We start from the raw sequence: 7,196 nt of genomic DNA, 5'->3' as shown, positions 1-7,196 counted from the left end.
TGCTGACTATGACACGCCTTGCTCTCGGAGTGATCTTTGTTGGTCGACCACTCCTGGGGAGGGTAACAATGGTCTTGAATTTCCTCCATTTGTACACAATCTGTCTGACTGTGGATTGGTGGAGTCCAAACTCTTTTGAGATGGTTTTGTAACCTTTTCCAGCCTGATGAGCATCAACAACGCTTTTTCTGAGGTCCTCAGAAATCTCCTTTGTTCATGCCATGATACACTTCCACAAACATGTGTTATGAAGATCAGACTTTGATAGATCCCTGTTCTTTAAATAAAACAGGGTGCCCACTCACACCTGATTGTCATCCCACTGATTGAAAACACCTGACTCTAATTTCACCTTCAAATTAACTGCTAATCCTAGAGGTTCACATACTTTTGCCACTCACAGATATGTAATATTGGATCATTTTCCTCAATAAATAAATGACCAAGTACAATATTTGTGTCTCATTTGTTTAACTGGGTTCTCTTTATCTACTTTTAGGACTTGTGTGAAAATCTGATGATGTTTTAGGTCATATTTATGCAGAAATATAGAAAATTCTAAAGGGTTCACAAACTTTCAAGCACCACTGTATCTATCTGTAGCTGCTTATCCTATTCTACAGGGTCGCAGGCAAGCTGGAGCCTATCCCAGCTGACTATGGGCAATATATATATGTTGTCTCGAGTTTTAAGTTCGGTTTATTTTGCAACAATAACCAAGAAAAATGCATTAATTTTTTTTATTCAATTTAAAGTCAGAAAACTACTAATGAAATCTTTAAAATTAATCATTAAAAGATTGAATTATTAAATATGAAAATCAATGCAATTTCTCTTAACAAGCAAAGCAGAGCAAACTATTCTGGAAGGTCATGAAATAGCATTTAGCATGCTAACAGTACCTTGAGGAGCTTTATTCAAGCTAAAGTTGCATCAGTGATCCAGACCACCAATCTGGCTCAGATTCCTCTCACCCCTATCAATAGGTGACATAGATAGAGGTGAACGGACTACTTCAACATCATTAACCTTGGTCCTGATTGAGTAAATTGCCCAGAAATTCCATCAGGTGAGTCTGTGTGTCCTATTCATGCCCTGTTCTAAAATACAATGGCATCTGTATTTATCACTATGATGAAGCTATATTGACATCTTAAACTCTGACACTGCCTTACACAAGAAAGGTACACACACATTTACCAGCTCACGAATACTTAGACAATACACACATTCACACATTCCATCTTAATTCCTGTGTGTGAGGGGAGAAAGGATGGCTGGCGAGCCAGAAACACACTCAGGGACAGAGATAGAAAGAGGCCAAAGTGAAAATAAAAGCCTTGAAAAGAGATCGAATAAAAGAAAGAAAGAAAGAAAGAAAGAAAGAAAGAAAGAAAGAAAGAGACAGAGTCACAGATAGAAAGAGTAGGTGAGAAGGGGGCCTTTACCAGGGATTGCCATCTTGTCACTCTCTCGGCATCTAATGGAGATGATTGATTTTCCTGCTTACTCTTGTTGAAGGGAACAGCCAGTGTCAATAACAACATGGTATCAGACGCATGGCCTCTCTCACCAGGAGAGAGGTGGACTGGGAGTAGGAGACACAAAGCTCACTAGGACAGAGAAATGCAGAATGGAGTCTGCCAGTATTGGACTTGGGTATACGTGTCTTTGAGCATAATTATTAAACCAAAGATTACTTACATTTCTTTTGTAAGGCAATGAGGGCATACTAGTGTTAGGCTCTTCTACTGTCTGGAATTCTCACATGCAACTTATTTTTAAAGCCATCATCATGCTCAAACATTACAGCAGAGCAGCAGGGAAAAGACCCAGAGGAAAATCTTTAAGAGTACTGCCATGAACTGGAGTGTGTTTCATTCATTTCTGTGTAATAATAATCCATGATTGGTGTAGCCTCTGTTCTCTGCATGAGAGGCACTGAGAAAGGCGGAAATTACCATGTTTCTGAAATGTGGCTGAGCACAGAAAAGGATCTCTGTAATTGAATACTTTCACCAGACAGATTTCCCATTTTCCAATTTCCTGCCAAGCATGCTGGTAATTTTGCCATTTCAGCCACGATTCTGTTATTCCAGAAAGCCACACATCCTGAGACGTAGTGCGATTCTTGGGAGGTAATTGGACAGTACAGGTGCAAGGATTCATTTACATTCGGAATTTCTGCATAGCTGCATCACTCAGGCTGGCTACACATCTAGCACCAGAGGCACATGAAAAACAAGACATAGAGTACGTGCTATAAATCATATAAAGAAAGAATTTAATGAATTTAAAGAGAACTAATATGAATGGCTTGATAAAGTACTTAATGCTTAATAACCAAATAAACAGGGAGAGAGAAAGAGAGAGAGAGTGACCAAGCTGTTCTCAGATCTATATGATGGATAACACATTGCCACTTTAAAGCTGTCACGCAATGTCTCATCATCAGAGTGATTCCAGTATTATAAGAGCTTCATTCTGTCTAAAGATATCATGTTTTCACAACATCATGTTTGCAAGTCCATGTGCCTATAAGACATTTTGGAAGATCTCTCGCATGATAACCTTTATACTGCATGCATTCAAAGAGGAAGCAGGAAGATTTCAAACTTTTTCCAAAAAAGACTAAACTATAATGAATAATGGTAGCAACCTGTTTGCAAGAGGTTGTTCCTTTATTTGGCCATCACCTGATCTATCAGAATTTTGTTCTTTTTTTCTTTTTGCTTAACTATTATATGTATTTATCAAATGCTATAAATATTGACAAAACATTATATTCTATTCATAAAGGAGGACCCACAGTTTTTTCCATGTCTCTATTTTCTAGTCTACATTTTCTTAATGTTTTGTGGCTACTCCTTTTTTCTGGATGAAGGCCATTTTTGCTAGCCTTGGCTATTAGAAAAAAAGATTGTGAAAAATCCTGTCACATACACTACCGTTCAAAAGTTTGGGGTCACCCAGACAATTTTGTGTTTTCCATGAAAAGCCACACTTTTATTTACCACCATAAGTTGTAAAATGAATAGACAATATAGTCAAGACATTGTTCTGGCCATTTTGAGCATTTAATCAACCCCACAAATGTGATGCTCCAGAAACTCAATCTGCTCAAAGGAAGGTCAGTTTTATAGCTTCTCTAAAGAGCTAAACTGGTTTCAGCTGTGCTAACATGATTGTACAAGGGTTTTCTAATCATCCATTAGCCTTCTGAGGCAATGAGCAAACACATTGTACCATTAGAACACTGGAGTGAGAGTTGCTGGAAATGGGCCTCTATACACCTATGGAGATATTGCACCAAAAACCAGACATTTGCAGCTAGAATAGTCATTTACCACATTAGCAATGTATAGAGTGGATTTCTGATTAGTTTAAAGTGATCTTCATTGAAAAGAACAGTGCTTTTCTTTCAAAAATAAGGAAATTTCAAAGTGACCCCAAACTTTTGAACAGTAGTGTACATAGACACATACATATTACATTTTCTTTCTCTTGCCTCTTCCTCACTCTTAAGCCTGTCTCGTAAAATGACACACAACAGGCAGCAATCTGCTAAACCTTGGACACGTTGAAAAGCCTTGTGTATTTATCTATATAACTTGCACATATGGGTAACAGATGAATAACTCTCAGATAAACACTGTAATGTGACTGATCACTCAGAGTCGGCAGGAGAGTCCATAATTCACTATAAGAACATAATAGTATTATGGTCTTTAAGAGAAGAGCTATTATATTATATTATATTATATTATATTATATTATATTATATTATATTATATTATATTATATTATATTATATTATATTAGTAACTTAGCAAAATTCTTGTTTTTTTAAATTAGTGTTTGTTTCCTTTCTGGGTAATTGTACCTGACAAAGTGAACCACAAAGACATTTAAAAGACATATTTGCCTGATATGTATGGGACATCTGGATTTTAGTCAGAATGAAAGTTTTTAATTCAGCTTTTGTGGAAGTTGAAAAGATGACTATTAAGGTCACAAGATGTTAAATCTAATACTGACCAAATGACATATCAAGGTGGACCAGATCAGGATGAAGCATGTCTGACTTATAATGGACTATTAACAGCATCTTTTTATGGACCAATTTACATCAGGTCAAAAGTCAAAGTCCCTCTCACGCCAAAATCTGGTCTTCCCAGGCAGTCTCCTGTCCCAGTACTAACCAACTCTTTAAGGTGTATGGGTGTGGCACCGATCTCCGTTTCAATAGCCCTCAGCACCTCGCCTATACAGCTAGGGTTACAGTGAGAGGCTAGTCCTCTGGTAATCACGAGAGTTTTACTTCCCCACTCGCATCTGTATCGCAGCGTGCCTTGCCAGATGGTAGTAGGTACCATTTTTATGATGGTCTTTGGTATGACCTGACCGCAAGTAGAACTCGTGATCTCCCAGTCAAGAGGTGGACACGCTAACCACTAGGCCAACTCGCGGTCATGTACATCAGGTCTGGACAGATATATAATGGACATATACAGTATCTGAGTTGGAAGTCACCAAGGAACTGAAATAATATGGCTAAGACATTGAAAATAATCTCCTGAAAATGTGATCAGTTCATAAATTTTACATATTTGTCATAAATGATTATGGCCATAAGCATGTAATATGTCACTTGCTATACTCAGATGTATTCTGTGATAATTCACAACCAGCAAAAGTGTTCATATTAGGATGCTAGGCTTCAGGGATTTTTTAAAAAATTTATTGTATGGAGAATTCTAAACATAATTGTCCAAATCCTACACCGTATGACTTAATTTGATCCTCCACCCAAAAGTGCTAGACAACTCACTGCTGGAACCCCTGGAGAGCAGGCATGTTGAAATACTTACCCATCCAGACTTGCTAACACACACACACCACACACACACACACACACACACACACACACACACACACACACACACACACACACACAAAAAAAAAAAAAAAACACAACACACACACACACAACACACACAAAGGCCATCTTTGTTCACCCTGCTGTGCTATGTCTCTTTTGAGATGGGCTGAAACTGCTAGTTAAAGTCTGTGACATCCATTGGGGAGATCGACCCCCTACTGATCATGGTTTACAGCTTTTTTTTCTCCCTCAGAAAAGCAGAGCACAATCTGTCTTGTAAGAAAAAGGGCTAAGAATTCCTCAGAGAACAAGATGACTTTTTGAATGAGAGAGCTTTATTAACAGTCAGGTTTTGAGCAGACCTCCCTTGTGTAAGTTGACAGTCGCAGCAGTCTGTCTCAAGAGGAGCAAGCTCAGCACTGGAGATGTTCTCTCTACTATCTTCCATCAGAGCAGAGACTGAGAACCCCAGCACTGTCCTATTCCCATGCCTACACTGCCAGTCAGTTAATGCATCAATCACTAAGTCAAACTGTTAACTGACATAATCAAAGCAGGGTGACTGTTAATGCAGTGCCTCGTTAGGCATCTGGCCAGATTGTTATCAGGATCAATGAGGAAGGCTGTTGACCAATGCTGATTAACTCAACAATCAACTGCTAATGAGAAACACAAAGATTGTGCCTTACATTGATTTCTGTTCACCCTCTAAAAAAGCAGATTAACCAACCTCCATAGAGAAACCGGTCTGCATTTCTTTAAACCACATGAACTATGCCCATCTAGCTTGCCATGACCAGAACATTTCTCTTTGTAATGTATAGTACCAGTTAAAAGTTTGGATACACCATCTAATTCAATGATTTTTATTTATTTTTATTAATTAAATGTCACTTCATGTCTTAAAGTAATGATGGATGTCGTTTCTCTTTGCTTAGCTGAACAGTTCTTGACATAATATGAATTACTACAGTTGCGGAATAGGACTACTTACTGTATTTTAATTTATTGTATACTGTTTGATCTCAAACACATTAAGAAGGCAAGAAATTGCACTAATTAACTTTTGACAAGGCACCTGTTAATTGAAAAGCATTCCAGGGTACTACCTCCTGAAGCTGGTTAAGATAATGCCAATAGTGTGCAAAGTGTCATCAAGGTAAACAGTGGCTACTCTGAAGAATCTAAAATATGAAACCTTGGGTTTTTTTTAAATGCTTTTTTGTTTATCACATAATTCCATATGTTTCATTTGTTATTTCATAGTTTTGATGTCTTCAGCATTGTTCTGCAATATAGAAAATAGTCAAAATATAGAGAAATCTATGAATGAGTAGGTGTGTCCAAACTTTTCACTGCTACTGTATAAGGAAGGATAAGCATGGGCAAAACTGTTGTAATGAAACTGGTATAGTCTGCTTCAGTTTTTTGGGGAGGGGCAGCAACATGACACTGACATGTAATCGATGTTCAAGGTCTTTCTCTACTGCCATCAAAGTACTGTACATTTCCTAAAGGCAAAAAGTGCTCTCATGCAGCACTCTCAGCTAGACACTGGAGCACAGAGCTTTTGTCAAGAAGAGATGAGTTCAAATGAGGAAAAGGATGTGGTTCGGAGAAAGTCTGCTCTCGGCTATCGCTGATAGTCTATCAGAAAGAATTGAGGCAGAAGGAGGGAACAAGAGATGGAAGGAGGGAGAAGTAGGAGGGAGGGAGGGAGGGAGGGAGGGACATGTAAAGCAGATGTCTCAGGGGAGACTCGGAGCCCAGGGCACATGTACCTGGCTGACCATACCTTACTTGCTTCCTCCCCCTGTCCTTTCTACAGTCACCGGATCCAACATGAAAGATTGCTCCTTGTCCTTAACAAGCAGGAAGTAAGAAAACACTTCCAAAGTTGGCAGAATAGACATCTGTGGGTTAGGAGGAAAGTCAGGCTGAGTTACAAACAGCCTGAACTTACATGCATACAGGTATCTTCTGGGAAAAGACACATACATACACACACAAGGGCCCATTGCAAGGGCTTAATACAGTGCTTTATCATCATTTATATCTACAAATATAAGCATACCACATATCTACCGAGCACAGTATTATATCTCACAGACATCAGTTAGATTAATTACTAACCTGGAAATTATACAACCCCAATTCCAAAAAAGTTCTCATGCAAACATTTATAATATTAATAGTTATATGATTTGCATATTCTGATCAAATGTTTAATACATTTCATCAATTCATCTGAAATAACAATATTTCAAGTACAAGGCTTGATATTTCAAAACATCTAGCAAGTACTAACTTAAAT

This window comes from Neoarius graeffei, chromosome 9 (assembly GCF_027579695.1).
Source record: "Neoarius graeffei isolate fNeoGra1 chromosome 9, fNeoGra1.pri, whole genome shotgun sequence".
NCBI classification, from domain to species: domain Eukaryota; kingdom Metazoa; phylum Chordata; class Actinopteri; order Siluriformes; family Ariidae; genus Neoarius; species Neoarius graeffei.
This window is presented reverse-complemented; position numbering follows the sequence as displayed.